This window comes from Arvicanthis niloticus, chromosome 22 (genome assembly GCF_011762505.2).
Source record: "Arvicanthis niloticus isolate mArvNil1 chromosome 22, mArvNil1.pat.X, whole genome shotgun sequence".
Lineage (NCBI taxonomy): Eukaryota > Metazoa > Chordata > Mammalia > Rodentia > Muridae > Arvicanthis > Arvicanthis niloticus.
In genome coordinates, this window is record NC_133429.1 from 38,706,638 (window position 1) to 38,720,599 (window position 13,962).

The 13,962-nt window shown below is 44.8% G+C and overlaps 1 protein-coding gene across 8 annotated transcripts in view; it reads right to left on the reverse strand.

Annotated features, from left to right (window-relative positions):
* Positions 1 to 12,343, reverse strand: part of Rab3ip (RAB3A interacting protein) — a 44,879-nt gene extending 32,536 nt beyond the window's left edge. For 2 of the 8 annotated variants that reach the window (XM_076920285.1, XM_076920286.1), the window contains exons 1-2: positions 12,174 to 12,342; positions 1,731 to 1,806 (exon numbers count right to left, since the gene is read on the reverse strand). The gene's annotated coding sequence lies outside the window, so the exon portion shown is untranslated. Of the gene's footprint in view, positions 1 to 1,730; positions 1,807 to 2,776; positions 2,938 to 6,755; positions 6,856 to 10,907; positions 11,254 to 12,173 lie in introns of all 8 variants that reach the window. The other 6 variants (XM_076920281.1, XM_076920280.1, XM_076920283.1 and 3 more) reach the window with 6 other exon arrangements.
* Positions 12,344 to 13,962: the final 1,619 nt, after the last annotated feature.

Here is a 13,962-nt window from a genome sequence, read left to right on the forward strand (position 1 = left end):
AAGTTTATACAAAAAATATAAAACATGTCTCTCTCAAGTTGTTCTTAGTGTTAACTAAGAATCTTATAAACCATTCTTTCATATTTTTTTTTCCTACAAGGAAAAGTCCAGACTCCCCTTCCAATCCTTCCTACAGCAGCTCTTGGATGACTGAATGATTCTTCTCCGAGCTTCAAATCCAAACACCAGCTAAGTACATCACTTCTTCCACAAAATACAAAAATATTCATGCACTCATAAACTGAAAACTTTAAATATCCCCTATTGCCAACAAAAAGCCTTAAAAAGAATATCTAGTAGAGAATAAACAGTGCACAAAGTCCAGGAAGAAGACAGTAGACACAACATTAACACTCGCTCAGGTTACAGACGACCGCGCGGCCACTGTGAGTCACCATTTCACCAACTAACCCTAAATGCCCAACTTCCAAGTAAGTGAATTTACTAACACATGTATTAACAGCAAATGGCAATTTCAGCCCTCAAAGTTTAATTCAATGCAAAAATATTTACTTTGCTAAATGAAAGCTCAGATAATACCTCCTATAATTTGTTTTTTATCAAAAATAACCATTTTCATTTTTTACATATTTCACACACAAAATACAGCCAGAGAGGTTATAATAAAAGTATATATTTCATTTTCCTGTGATTATAGTTCACTAATTAATTCATGATAAGGTTAAAAACCCTCTAAACTGTGTTCACAGTAAACTGACGTTCTATCTCTTGTATGTATAGAAGACCTCGTGTATATACAGACCGTTAGCTCATCCGCCTGTTACCGCCCCTCATCCCTCTCCCACTTCCCTCAGGCTTTTCTCTTCCCAACCAGCCCCTCCTATCCCAGCCCTCCTATCTTGTGCAGGTCTTGTCTTATGCAGGTAGCCACAGCTGCTGCGCCCAGCACTGTGACAGCCCGGACCCCGGATCCGGAGAGCAGCATCTGGCGAGCAGCATCTGGCGGGCCTCTCCACCCCGGATGGCCCTACTGCGAGCACTCTGAGCACTTACGAGTCTGCGTGCTAACTACTGTTTCTCTGACCCACACAGGGAGCCGCACTTGCTATGGTTATCAACACAAATATTTAGGAGGCAGTTGGCTGCACTTCCCACTTAGCAAAATGTCAGGACTATGTTCTCTGCTAGGACCTGTAACGTCCCCAACTATAGCTTTGTGACCATGTTTACAGTATCCATCATTTTTCTCACCAGGGAGCAGTCCTCGAATCCACTCAGAGGAGACTGGTTACCCACAACACTTGCTGCTGCCACACCAGTGGGCATGACCTGATTTATAGGTCAGAACTGTAGCCTGCAGGATCCACAGCTGGTTCAGACCTTTGACTTTTTCCCCCTCTCCTTTCCCCCAGGAGACTGTACCGTCTGACACTATGAACAACACTAGCCAGCAGGAAGGATGCTGCTGTCTCTCTAGCTCGGAGCCAGCCTGCTTTCTCTGTCCTATATCCAGTGTGTGGTGTCTTCCTTCAGCCCAGGGCTCTTGCTACCTAGTTCTGGCGGTCAACCAAGAGCAATGGCAGCCTGTATTAAACTGACGCTTTGTCAGTAACTACAATCCTTCCTTCTATCCCACATGTGTCTAACTCAACTTTGTATACCTTAAAGGCTCACCAAATCGCAACATATAACAGCATCTTGATAATAATACAAATTAATCTTAATAATGCAAAATGAGATAGATCTTCTGGAAGAAACGGTTGCAATACCTAGAAAAATGACAGGTTCGTGCGGCATGTGACCCAGCATGCTCTTAGGGCTGCAGCTCCAGGATAAACAGGGAAACTGGAAAGACAAAAGAAGATAAATGCATCATTTGTAAGAGCGGAAGACTGACTTTGTGAGGTGAGGACAGCCTCATAACTCAGTACAAAAAGATACTTAGTATCTACACACGGCTGTGAATGACCTTGTGATATGCTGGTAAATTTAAAACAGGAAGTAGAGCTGCATATAGGAAGCTACTTTTTAAAAACGTTTACCACTGCACACATGTGGAGGTCAGGAGACAGCTTCTACCATGCTGTGGGGAGCTGGGACCCAACAGAGACTAGTCAGGTTTGCTCACTGCTGCTTGAGCCACTTCTAAATCTAGGCTAGGGAGGAAAAGCACAAACTTATTATGTGTACGTGAACTATACACAACTGTGTTACAGCATACACACATACACTGTGAAACACACAAGTGTAGTCAGAACTGGAGGGCTGCACTACAAATAGGACCAAAACCGTTCTCTCTAGTGGGAGGCCAGACTTGTCTCACTGAATTTCGACAGGTTTGAACTGGAACTGGAAACTGAAGGGGAAACCTGAGGATCTCTGGAAAGTCGGTTGGATGGTGTTTTGCTGGGGCAAACACAAGAAGGAACATTTCGTTAAAGTGGACACGGATGTGAAAGGCCAGGTAGACTCGTGAAGGAACGTTTCGCTGAAGCAGACAAGTTAAAGGATGTTTTGATAAAGCAAGCATATGAAAGGACACGTGATGAAGGATTCTTTGCTAACAACACATATGTATTGGTCCACCTTGCATTGTGTGGTTGTGCTGCATTTGTCAGGACTCCACAGAGAGAAACTTCTGGTGGTGTGCTGCAGTTTCTTGCTGCTTCCACAGACTCAGGTTGACTGGATGCACGTGGAGGACACCGTGATGTTTGGAGGATATAAATAGGTCTCCACGAAGTGACAGAGACAGAGCTGGGCTTGCTGGTACAGCTAGCTGTGGGACGCCTGTGGGTCTAGCATCTTTGCTCACCTTCACTTCCGCGAGAGAGGCAAGGCTGAGAGCTTCTCCTGGTATCCCTCCTGGTCCCTCCTGCTGACTTGTGCTGAGGCCTGGCTGTCTCTGCTAGCAGTGCCACCACTGCTGATTCGAGTTTGTTATCCCAGCTTTACCCAACTGGACTGCTGGTGTATCTGTGAAGTATTTGTAAATCAATGGAGCTGCCACTGCTAATCTGTGAACTGAACTGCCAATTTCCAGACAACACAGATGGAAGTTGTCCCAAAGAACCTTTTTAAACAGGGGAACAGGTCCACTTCCTTTTCCACTACCTCTGGTGAGTGGTGGGCTACAAAGGAGTTAAAGCATTTAAGAACCATCATTAAAAATAAGGTTTGAAAAAAATTTAAAGTTACAGGAAACCATATATTAACTTTTTAATCTCTGAAAGTAAAAATGCCTAACATAAAGATGGTGGCCTAATCATAAAAATGTGATTTTAAAACAAGAAAGTAAATCCTAACAATGCTTTCTAAGAACAAGGGTAGTGAAAATACAATCAGCTATTTCCAGTGATCAGATTAGCAGTAATATTGATGTTTTTATTCTAAAACTATATACATATAAAATCAAGCAAGTAAGTTATCCTAATGACATTTGTGGCCAAGATGTTTTTGGATAAGACAAAGGTTTAATAAAAATACAAAAAAGTTAAATCTTAAAGAGTCCTTAAATTAAGAACTCCAGTTCTTCCCTGTTGTGGTAGATCTGCTAGACAGTTTCAGAACTACATTGCCCCTCGCTGACTGAAGATGTAGGATTTCAGGTCTCAGTCCAAACTTAAAATTGAAAAACCCCACTGTCCCAGGACACATCCCAGAAGGAGCACATTCCTTAGTCAGAGGATACTTGCTGGATTAATATTCAGAGGAAGAAGGGAGAGGCTAATTATCATTCCTCAGACCATAGGGGAGGGAACCCACCTGCTGGTGAGGAAGGCTCAGAGCATGTAGACACATTCCAGGAGAGGGGCGCAGGATGGGAGGCGGTCAGGAAGCCAGACCCTTAAGTAATAAACCTGGGCTTATGGAAGCCACTTAGTTAACACTCACTGTCATAAAAATAATGTGCAAATCTGAGTCACCTAGAGACCGGACCTGGGAAGGTCAGCCTTTGTGGCTGCCCTCGTGAACTCTGTATAAAAACTTCTCCCAGCTTTGGCTCGGGGTTCCTCTTGCCTGCGTGTAAGGGAGCCCCAGTGCACTGGTTATTATCATTAAACCTCATGTTTTGCAGCAAATCCCCATCTGTGTTTCTGCAGGAGCACATCCCCTGGTTTTGGATCTTTTGGTCCAACAAAGATCCTGATGCCCTTGTCTCTGTTGTAATCTTAGTAGCTATTGTGAGCCTTGTCTAGACCCAGTGAATTTATATTTATTAAAATGGTTTCTTTAAATATTTTCCTCATGACCTAAGCCAGGTATATTACATACCAAAATGTAGGGATAAATTGATTTTTTCCTTTTATTTACCAGTTTTAAAAATAATGAATTGATCCCTGTATGTCTTCAGTGTGTCCTAAATGCCACAGAAGACACAGAGGGCAGGGCTGGAAAAGGGTCAGTCAGTAAAGAGCTCGGTCCCAGAATCGATGGGAGATGGGAAAAGCGGGATGTGCTGGTGTGTGTATTCCCACACAGGTGGGGGGAGGGGGAGACAAGAGGACTCCTGGGGCTCTCCCCTGGAGCTCCCTATAACCCCCACCCCAGGCAAGCAGCCTAGCCTGCAGGGCAAAGCCACACTAATGAGAGACTCTGTTTCAAAGAACAAGGTGGATGGTACCTGAGTCACATCCAAGATCCACTTGTGGCCTCTACACACACACACACACACACACACACACACACACACACGGGTGGGGGGGACGGGGAGAAAGAACAGGAAGGACAAAGAAACCAAAGGCATCCACATATAAGAGTGAAAGCCCTCCCCCACCCCAGCCATGCTAAGAAAAACCATAGGAAGACAAAGGTCTAGGCAGGATGCCCAGGTGTTCAAGGTATGAACTCAAACACTCATGAGAAACAAATGCAAGGGCTAATCCATGTAAGAGACAGAGGAGGGGCGCTGACTCTGCTTCTGTTAAATTACCAGAACAATGCCACGCATGTCAGGATCTCACATCTCTACCCTGGCTTCTACCTCAACAGATGAAAACTGAGAGCCAGGAAAGGTCGGAAAACCACCCTGAGGAGTGTGCCTGCCTGCGACGCCTCTGCTCTGCTGATACACTTCGACAGTTTAAAGTCAAGTCACCTTAGGAGTAACTTAGCTCTGGGATACAGAGGGCCTGCTGCTTTGCAGAGGACCTGGGTCTGCTTTCAAACACCCGCATGGTTCTTACAACCTTCTGTTACTCCATCCAGGAGCTCTGACACCACCTTCTGGCCTCTGAGGGCACTGCATGCATGTAGCACATGGATCTGCGAGCAGGCAGGCAAAAGCTGATTTCTAATCAAGGAAAAATTGATCAGAACAAAATGTTCTGAACACTATTACACTCTTGGAGGTACTGTTTCCATCTAGAAGTCAGTATTTCCACTCCGGGAGCAGCAGCCAACCTCTGCTGAAAGTTAACAGGGAAATTAAGACATTCCCATGTATTAACTGATTAAATGATGTCTAGCAAAAGCCAAACTTCTTACAAAAATGACATTTTTCTAAGTAAAATCCACAGTTAAAAGAAAACCAAAGTATCACTAAGATAACTCAAATCATCAGGTTAAGAGTTATTGGTAAAATATTTTCCATGAAGTATCTTAGAAGTTGGACATGCTAACACACACCTGTAATCCCAGCATTCTGGCTAGAGCTGGAGAATCTTCAGTTTGAGGCCAGCCTGGGCTACATAAGAAAACCCAGTCTTTTTTTTTTAAAAAAAAAAAAAAGGATCTGAGTACATCAATACAATACATACAAATGACTTAAATGACAGCTACAAACTCGATACATATTAATAGTCCAAGTGAAACTTAAACACACACAGACACTTTCCCATTAACAGTATATTCCTGATCTGACTTCTCTTGACAAGTGAGAAGTAGAAAAAAAAAAAAAAACATTTTCAAATCAACAACTACACTTCAGAAATAAGCAAAGGTTATATGGCACCAGAGGAGAAACATTAATGCCTGAACAGGAAAGCTACGGATCTCAGTTTTTTTTTTCTAGGTTTTTTAAATAAATATATATATATATATATATATATATATATATATATATATATATATATATAATTTATTTATTTATGTATAGTGTTCTACTTGCATGTACACCTGCAGGACAGAAGAGGGCACCAGATCTCATTACAGATGGTTATTAGCCACCATGGAGTTGCTGGGACTTGAACTCAGGACCTCCGGAAGAGCAGCCAGTGCTCTTAACCTTTGAGCCATCTCTCCAGCCCTTAATTTTTTTAAAAAATTGTTATTATAACTGTGAATGATGTGAGTGTGTGCAATCCTGAGAGTGTAAGAGGTCAGAGGTCAATTTACAAAAGCTTCAGGCTAATCCAGGCTATAGAGTGAGCCCTTGCCTCAAAACACCAAAAGGGATTATAAGTATTATTTTCTTCTTTCAATTCATTATTTACCAGCCACTGAAAGACGCAGTAAGGGCTAGAAGGAAGAGCCATATATCCCCACCCACACAGATGCTTGCTTTTTTTTTTTTTTTTTTTTTTTTTTTTTGACAAGGTCTCACTCACTAGGTAGCCCTTGCTGACCTAGAATTTCTATGTAGACCAGTCTGGTCTTGAACTCAAGAGTTCCACCTACCTCTGCTTCTAGAATGCTGGAATTAAGGGAGTGTGCTACCACACCTGACAAGGTATTCTTTTAATTCTCAGATGACTTTCTGAGTTAGTGTGACTTTTTAAAGAATGTCTCCTGACAGTAAAAATTAGTTTGCTACTTCAAGAGTGTATCATAAATTGAAGTGTTACAAATCCCACCTATTAGTCCACTTCCTTCAACACCTCCATCCAACGACTTCCAGTATGTACACAAGGATGGCCACCAGCTTCAGCCTCAGGTACATCCTGAGGCCAAGGTCTAAGAATGGAACAGAAGGCAGACTCAACAGACGACCTGTGGCTGTCAGAGCCAGTGATTACCCTGCAGGCACAGGCAATGAGGGGAGAGGGGAAGCACTTTTTGCAAGGAGAGTAAACTATAACTTATGTGGTAAATGCTATATAGGAATCCACAAGACTGACAAGGCAGAGAAATAAGACAGGACGCTCAGGGAGTAAGGGTCTAACAGGAAGGGAAGCAGCTAAGGACAGAGGGACAGAAGCCAAGCTGGGATGGCATCTAAGGGGCGTTAAATGGTTCACTTAACATGAAAAGGTTGCTTGTGTTTATCCTCAAGAGTCAGCCCTGCAGCTGGAAAGCGTAGCCAACCTATAACACATCCATTAGGAAAAAGGACTTCAAGGTAGTAACGGCTTTAACTGGAGGCAACTGGCTGAAATGGCTACCACAGAGGGCTACATACACTATAAAGGTTAGATCAATGCCAAGGTCATATCCTGGGAATATCTAGAACGGGAGTTTATTTTCATCTGCATACACACACAACCTGACTGAGCATCACAGCCTCCCTTTAAAAGGGTCCCAATCCTTATTTTACTGGAAAAGACACAGCGACGTTCATTAGTCAAGGTCAAATAAGATGATGCAAGCCCTTGGTGTGTCTGGTTCTAACTGACTCCACTACACTAAAGACACAGCGGACAAAGCCAGGACAAAAGATTTCTAAGGTCTCTAACCACACCAACCCTAAGAGGTGATGAACATCCACAAAGAAAAATGTGAACATCTGAACTCTTGTTAATTTCTAAAAAACACAAACAGAACTTTCCTCTAACGAAGGTGTGGTCACCAAAGCTGGTCACTGCTTTTGTGTCCTCTCCTCCTCCTCTTCTTGGTTGCTGTAGTCATGTCCTCCTGAATTTCCTACTCTGTTGACTTTTTTTTGCCTTTAGAGTTGCCATAGTGTGTGTGTGTGTGTGTGTGTGTGTGTGTGTGTGTGTGTGTGTGTCCTTGTGCATGTAAGGACTAGAGGACAATACCCCTGGTGTTGCTACTCAGTCAACATTCGCCCTGCTGGGACACTGTGCTTAACTGGGGTTTAGGGTCGGGAGCACATCCTCAACCAATGTCCAGTACACACTCTCTGCTTCATGCCTGTGGTCAAAGATGGGAGATCTCAGCTTCCTGCTCTGGTGCCTGCTGTCATACTGTCCCTACCAATATAGATCCCTAGTCTGCTGGAAGTAGAATCCAAAGTAAACTCAACTATAACCTGCTTTGGTTGTGGTGACGCAGCAACATAAAATAACTACTACACAGTTTCTTACATGGTTCTGGAGATCAAACTCAGGCAAGCGCTTTACTGACTTCTCCACAACAATCCTTACGGGACTGCGTAAGGCACAGCAAGTAAACAGCAGCCTGATTTTACTGAAGTCAGTATTTCCTGTGTCTTACTCAGCCACTAAAAATGAATTAAATCTACCATTTGTGGCAACATCAGGGAACTAGGTTAGGCTCAGAAGAACAAAGGTTTCCCTTTTCCCAGTTAGTGTAGAAACTTAAAACACTGATCTTTGTTAACTAACTACAAGCAACGAATCTCTCATAAACTTCGGCCATTCTGCTAACCTTTCTCTTCCTCCTCTAAGTCGTCTTGGTCTGTGGCTATAGCTATCGAGCCATGTTCCCAAATCCAGATGTCAGTCTATGTAGGTCTATATACAATTTAAGTGTAGTAACTACCTCCTTCAGCTCTATGGGGAAAGAGAAAGTGGGAGTGGGAGGGGGCAACTGCTGGATAACTGGGGCTGCCAAAAGCACCCCTCTACCCCTGAGACCCCTCAACTCTCATTCTGAACACTTCACATCAATTTCTGCTGGCAGCTCAATTTCAATGGATTATCTAACACAATCCCTCCTGGGTACCAAACCCAATGCTAAGCTATAAATTGAGTTAAGATAAAGTAAAGCCTGCAGTCCAAGAGCTCACAGACCTGCCTTTCCAAGCACGTATCCAGCTCACAACACGCGACTTTTTGAGTCTCACGCTCCCCAGGCAGAGGCAGGCTGATCTCTGTGCTGATTTACAAAGCCAGTGCCCAGCACATGGAAACTCAGTCTCAAAGAAACAAAAACAAAGAAAAGAAAAAAATAAAAGTATACATGCAGAGCAGATATCAAAATAAATAAATAAAGGGTACAGTATAAGTAAGTTTTCAGCATTATCTAAGCAAGGGAAGGAAGGTTACATGTAAGTCCTATCCAAGCCTACAGAGCTATAGAAGCCTCTCTAGCGTGCCCTGACATTGCAACAAGAGAAACTAGTTAAATGAGTTTTCCAAAACCCTGAGATTTGACTTTTGAGGTATCAAGTAGATACAGTAGCAAACTTTGCTGACCGGCATTGTACTGGCCAAATGTTTAGCTTTAAAGTGAATCTTCCCGAACAACATTCTTATAACTTTCTGTCATTGACTTCACCCACATCTGTACCTACCCAAGTACCATACATTCAACAAAATGTATATAGATTTTTCACATACATATATGTGATATATACACATATATTATACATATATATATATATATATATATATATCCTTCTAAATTGCTTTTGTTTTGGCAGAGGCCGTTGTGTTTTGCATCCTAAAGACTGAGCTTGAAGCCACACAGCCTAAACAAACCCCTCTACCACTGAGTTATATCCCAGCCCCCCTCTAAGTTTTGAAGGTCATATTATATAGTATATAGGAACATCTTAAGTTTCTATCTTCAACTTTTTATAGCTTCCTTTAACCCCCACTAGCTTGCAAAGTAGATACTCACTGAATATTTTATTTAAAACCCTCTGGTGACATAAGAATTACATATTACTCTCATATAACGATCTCGTAAAAGCTAAATTAAAAACAATTTTTCAGCATTACGACCTACAGATGAAGTGGCAGAGCAGTAATTAAGACCTGGTAATCCTTCAAGCATGAACTGGTGGGACACGGTGACTAAGAGCAAACAACCCCAGAGTCACAACCCACACCACAAGAAGCCATGGGTTTAGGACGGTTGCAAGCCCTGTTACCGAAGCTGCCTGACTTCTAATCGACCTGTCACTTAATCAGCTATATGATCCCGGCTAAGCTACACAACCACTCATGTATCGATTTCCTCAACTACGAAAGGCAAGGGGATACAAATGACCTATCTCTTGGTGGGTGAGGGGCAGTGAGCTGGAGCATGCTTAGATCAGGACTTCGAACTCAGTAACAGTGGCAACGGCGATGTCACCACCATCGGGACACTTGGGTTTTTAATCAGACACACAAAGAACACCACCTTTCACTGGCCTGCTCTCTGAATGCAGAGCTCTTTTGTCAGAGGGCATAGACCAGTCAGGGCCTGAGGAACACAGAGTTTAAATCTACATTCGGGGTTCTCAAATAGTTTTTAATACTGGCTTTTCAATCAGTCACTATAAATGACAACTATGTACTTCGGGCAAGTTATTTTGATTTTCTGCACTTCGGTTTCCAGGTTTGAAAAATCTGACAAAGCTACCTATAACCTAAAAATGGCCTCAAACAGCAGGCACGGTGCCCACCCAGGCTACAGTCAGGCTAACCTTCTTTCTTCCTTCCTCCTTCCCCAACATCTCAATGGAATGTCTAGTTAAACTCATATCTTTATAAAGTTCATGTTAGGGTGAAACACAGGAAAGCGCCAACTACAGACATTGCAATGTTTCTACATAGTATGCTCAATAAATGATTTACTCAAAGCAGCATGCTTGGTGAGAGAGGGTTTGAAAGTTAGGTCGTTTTCGTTAGGGCTAAGCCTCTGAGTGACACCTGCTCAGCAGAGAATCGAGGTTTACCTAACCCATACAATCCATACAAAATTAACGCTATGTCCAAGTTTCTATTCTGCCACGGCGTAAAATTGAGGGGTGGCCTAATCCTAGGAATTTTTCCGTTGGAAAAAAAAAATTTTTTTTTTTGTAGCTCATCGATGTAGAATAGAGGCGTAAAGAAAATCTGAGGCAAAGAATATGTTTCAAAGTATAGAATTACATCAATTCAGAAGTACAGCTTCATTCAAACAGAGACATCAGAACTCCACAAAGCGGATGAACATCAACCAGACCGTGGAAGGTGAGATTCATTCGGCAGCACAGAGGACTTGCTATGTGACAAGGGCAATGAAGCGTTTCATCGAGCTCGATCATTCCCAAAAGTATGCATTAATTCAAAACATCGTTGGACCGGAAAGAGAAAAAAGTTGAAAGATGTCTGTTCCTATAGTTAAGAATGCATTGCTGAGTAAATCCGTGTAACTGTTAAGTTCCTGCGATGTGTTCTCCTGGGGCCTTTAGGAGTAGATTCAGAATGCAGTGTCTATTCAAACATGAAAAGTCCTCTGAAAAAAAAAAACGCACCGTCCTAGTAAATAAATAACATACGCTAACTGAACAAGGCCCCATAAAACTGGTGAAATATTTAACAGTATCAAATATTTACAACGATGGGCTGCATACTTATTCTGCCTTCTTTTTCCTCTCGATTCATTGTTTAAAAAAAACAACTTAAGAACACTGTAATGAACAGAAACCGGGTCTTTCAAGAGATTTACAATAGAACGGTCTGTTTTAATCCTCTTATCGGGTCTCTCCTCCAATTATGCAATCATTCCAGAGCAAAAAAAAAAAAATCACAAGGCTCTTTTTCCTTGACATGGGGGACACTGAGGAGTGCATAAACAAGTAGGCTGGAAACAGGCAACATTTCCTTGAAACTAAAGCGCCTCTGGGGCAGCGGCTCGAACTCGGAGCAGAGTGCTCCAGCCAGCCATTACGGATCGATGTTTTCATCTCCAACAACTGGCAACTCTTCGCGTGCTGCAGCGTCCACCCGGCACCATCCTCTCCCCAGCCTCGCTTTTCCGCGGGCGGTGGGGGCGAGCGGCCCACGCAGGGGGGAGCCGGTGTTCTCCCACTCACTCCCGGAGTCCCAACTCCCCAAGTCAGGCCGGGCCGAGCGCGGAGGAGAAGCCGGGAACCGGCGACCCCCGCACATCCCCGGCCAACCGCGCCGCCCGCGACTTGAGCAACTCCGCGACCGAGGCCGCGCGGGCCGCCAGGTGAGCGCCGAGCGCCGGGGCCGCCGCCTTCCGGGTCCCCGGGGCTCCGCAGTGGGGCGGGCGACGTCCGCGCCCTCCCCGCCGCCTCCTGCACCTGCCCGGCCGCGCTCCGGGGCCGGCGGGACGAGGGCGCGAGGCGAGGCGCCGAGGGGGCGGTGCTCACGCCGCCCGCCTCTCCCTCCCGCCGCCGCCGCACTCACCTGCCGGACCCGCCGCGGCCGCCGCCCGCGCTCGGCGGCGCTCGCAGAGCCGCAGGGTGCGCGTGCCCAGCTCCGGAGACGCGGAGGACGGCGGCGGACAGACGCCGCTCCAGTCCGCCGCGGCGGGCGCGCTGCGATGGGAGCCGAGGGAGGGAGAGCCGACTGCGCCTGCGCCGAGCGCCGGGCGGGGAGCGGCCGTCCCTCCTCCCCCCCACCCCCACCGCCCCGGGAGAGAGGGCGGGACTAGAGGCGGGGCCAGGAGGGAGGGGCGAGGGGGCTCGCGCGCTGCGGCGTCCCCTGGCGCCAGGAGGGGCTCAGTGCATGCTGTCCCCCGCGCGCGCGGAGTTCAGGGTCCCTCCAAAGCGGTTTCCCTGGGAACCACTCTGGCTGGAAACCCTGGGGCTTCCCTGGAAGGTGATGAGCTCTCCTGGGATAGAAAGAGGCTTTGGACTGTGAATTGAGCAGTCCGAACAAGCAGAACCGACCTGAGATTCCGCGTCCGTGGATACCTGAAGGTGGAGTGGGAGGTTAGGGGAACCGGGGGCGGGTGGAGCTGGTAAAACCCAGATTCTTCCTCTTGCAGTTTCCAGAGGCCTTCTCTCATCTTTTACGGGAACTGTTTTAATTGTTTTGTTTTGTTTATCAAACTTCCATCCCATATTCGGGCTTCCAAGTTGGGGGAAAAAAAAAAAAGTACAGACAGAATCAAGCCCTGAAAATCTAACCGGGTGGGGAGGGGTGGGGAGGGGGGAGTCATCCTCGGTATTTCTGCCAATGTTTGTGTTACTCAGAGGCAGGGGCTGTCATTCTGTGTTGAGTACATCTAGGAGGTGGTAATAAAAAATAAGTTAGGTGTGTGGTCCCTATGACCAGACACCCACTGACCTGTATGACCTTAGGTGAGTTCATCTGCAATAACGCCAATCTTCTCACTGATAATTGGAAATAAGAATGCCTACCTCATCAAGGTTTTGAGAGTTAAATGGTTTAATATATGTAATCAGTGTACCTCACCACAGAGTGTCGGGTGAATGTAACCCTCTTGCAATCCAACAGAAACATAGAAAGTCATTAACTATTTAGTAACTCATCTCTAATTCTTATCCATGCTAGCTCCCAAAGAATTATTAAATATATCTTGTTTCAAAGGGCCTTCGTCATTTGTAGACTCCTAACTTCCCTCCTTAATGCTATGTTGTCTATCAAACATTTATTACATTTCATCTCTGCACCTTCTGTGAGACAGTGAGTCACACACACACACACACACACACACACACACACCTCTACAAAAAAGTTACCATCCAAAGACTCAAACAAAGAGAGACAAGTTTGCTCTTAAGAGACAACTTTGTGGGATCCCTATTTTCATACAGCCCTGTCTTTACAGGTTTTTTTTTTTTTCTAAAGAGATGTTTACACATGCACGCGTGCGCGTGAGCACTCACACACACACACACACATACATACATTTTATCATGTGTAGTCAGTAATTACTTAACCCAGGCTTCCATTTCTTTGTCTCTGATGCTTGCCTGCCACCCAGCCCTACCTCTATTCAGAGTTCACACCCTTACCTGTGATCCCAGACCACTTTACTTCAGTGGTTCTCAACCTTCCTCACGCTGTGACCTTTTAATACAGTTTCTCGCATTGTAGTGACCCCCAACCATAACATTATTTCTGTTGCTACTTTATAACTGTAATTTTGCTACTGTTATGAACCGTCATGTAAATACCTGTGTTTTCTGGTGTCTTAGGCGACCCCCTATGAAAGGGTCATTTGATC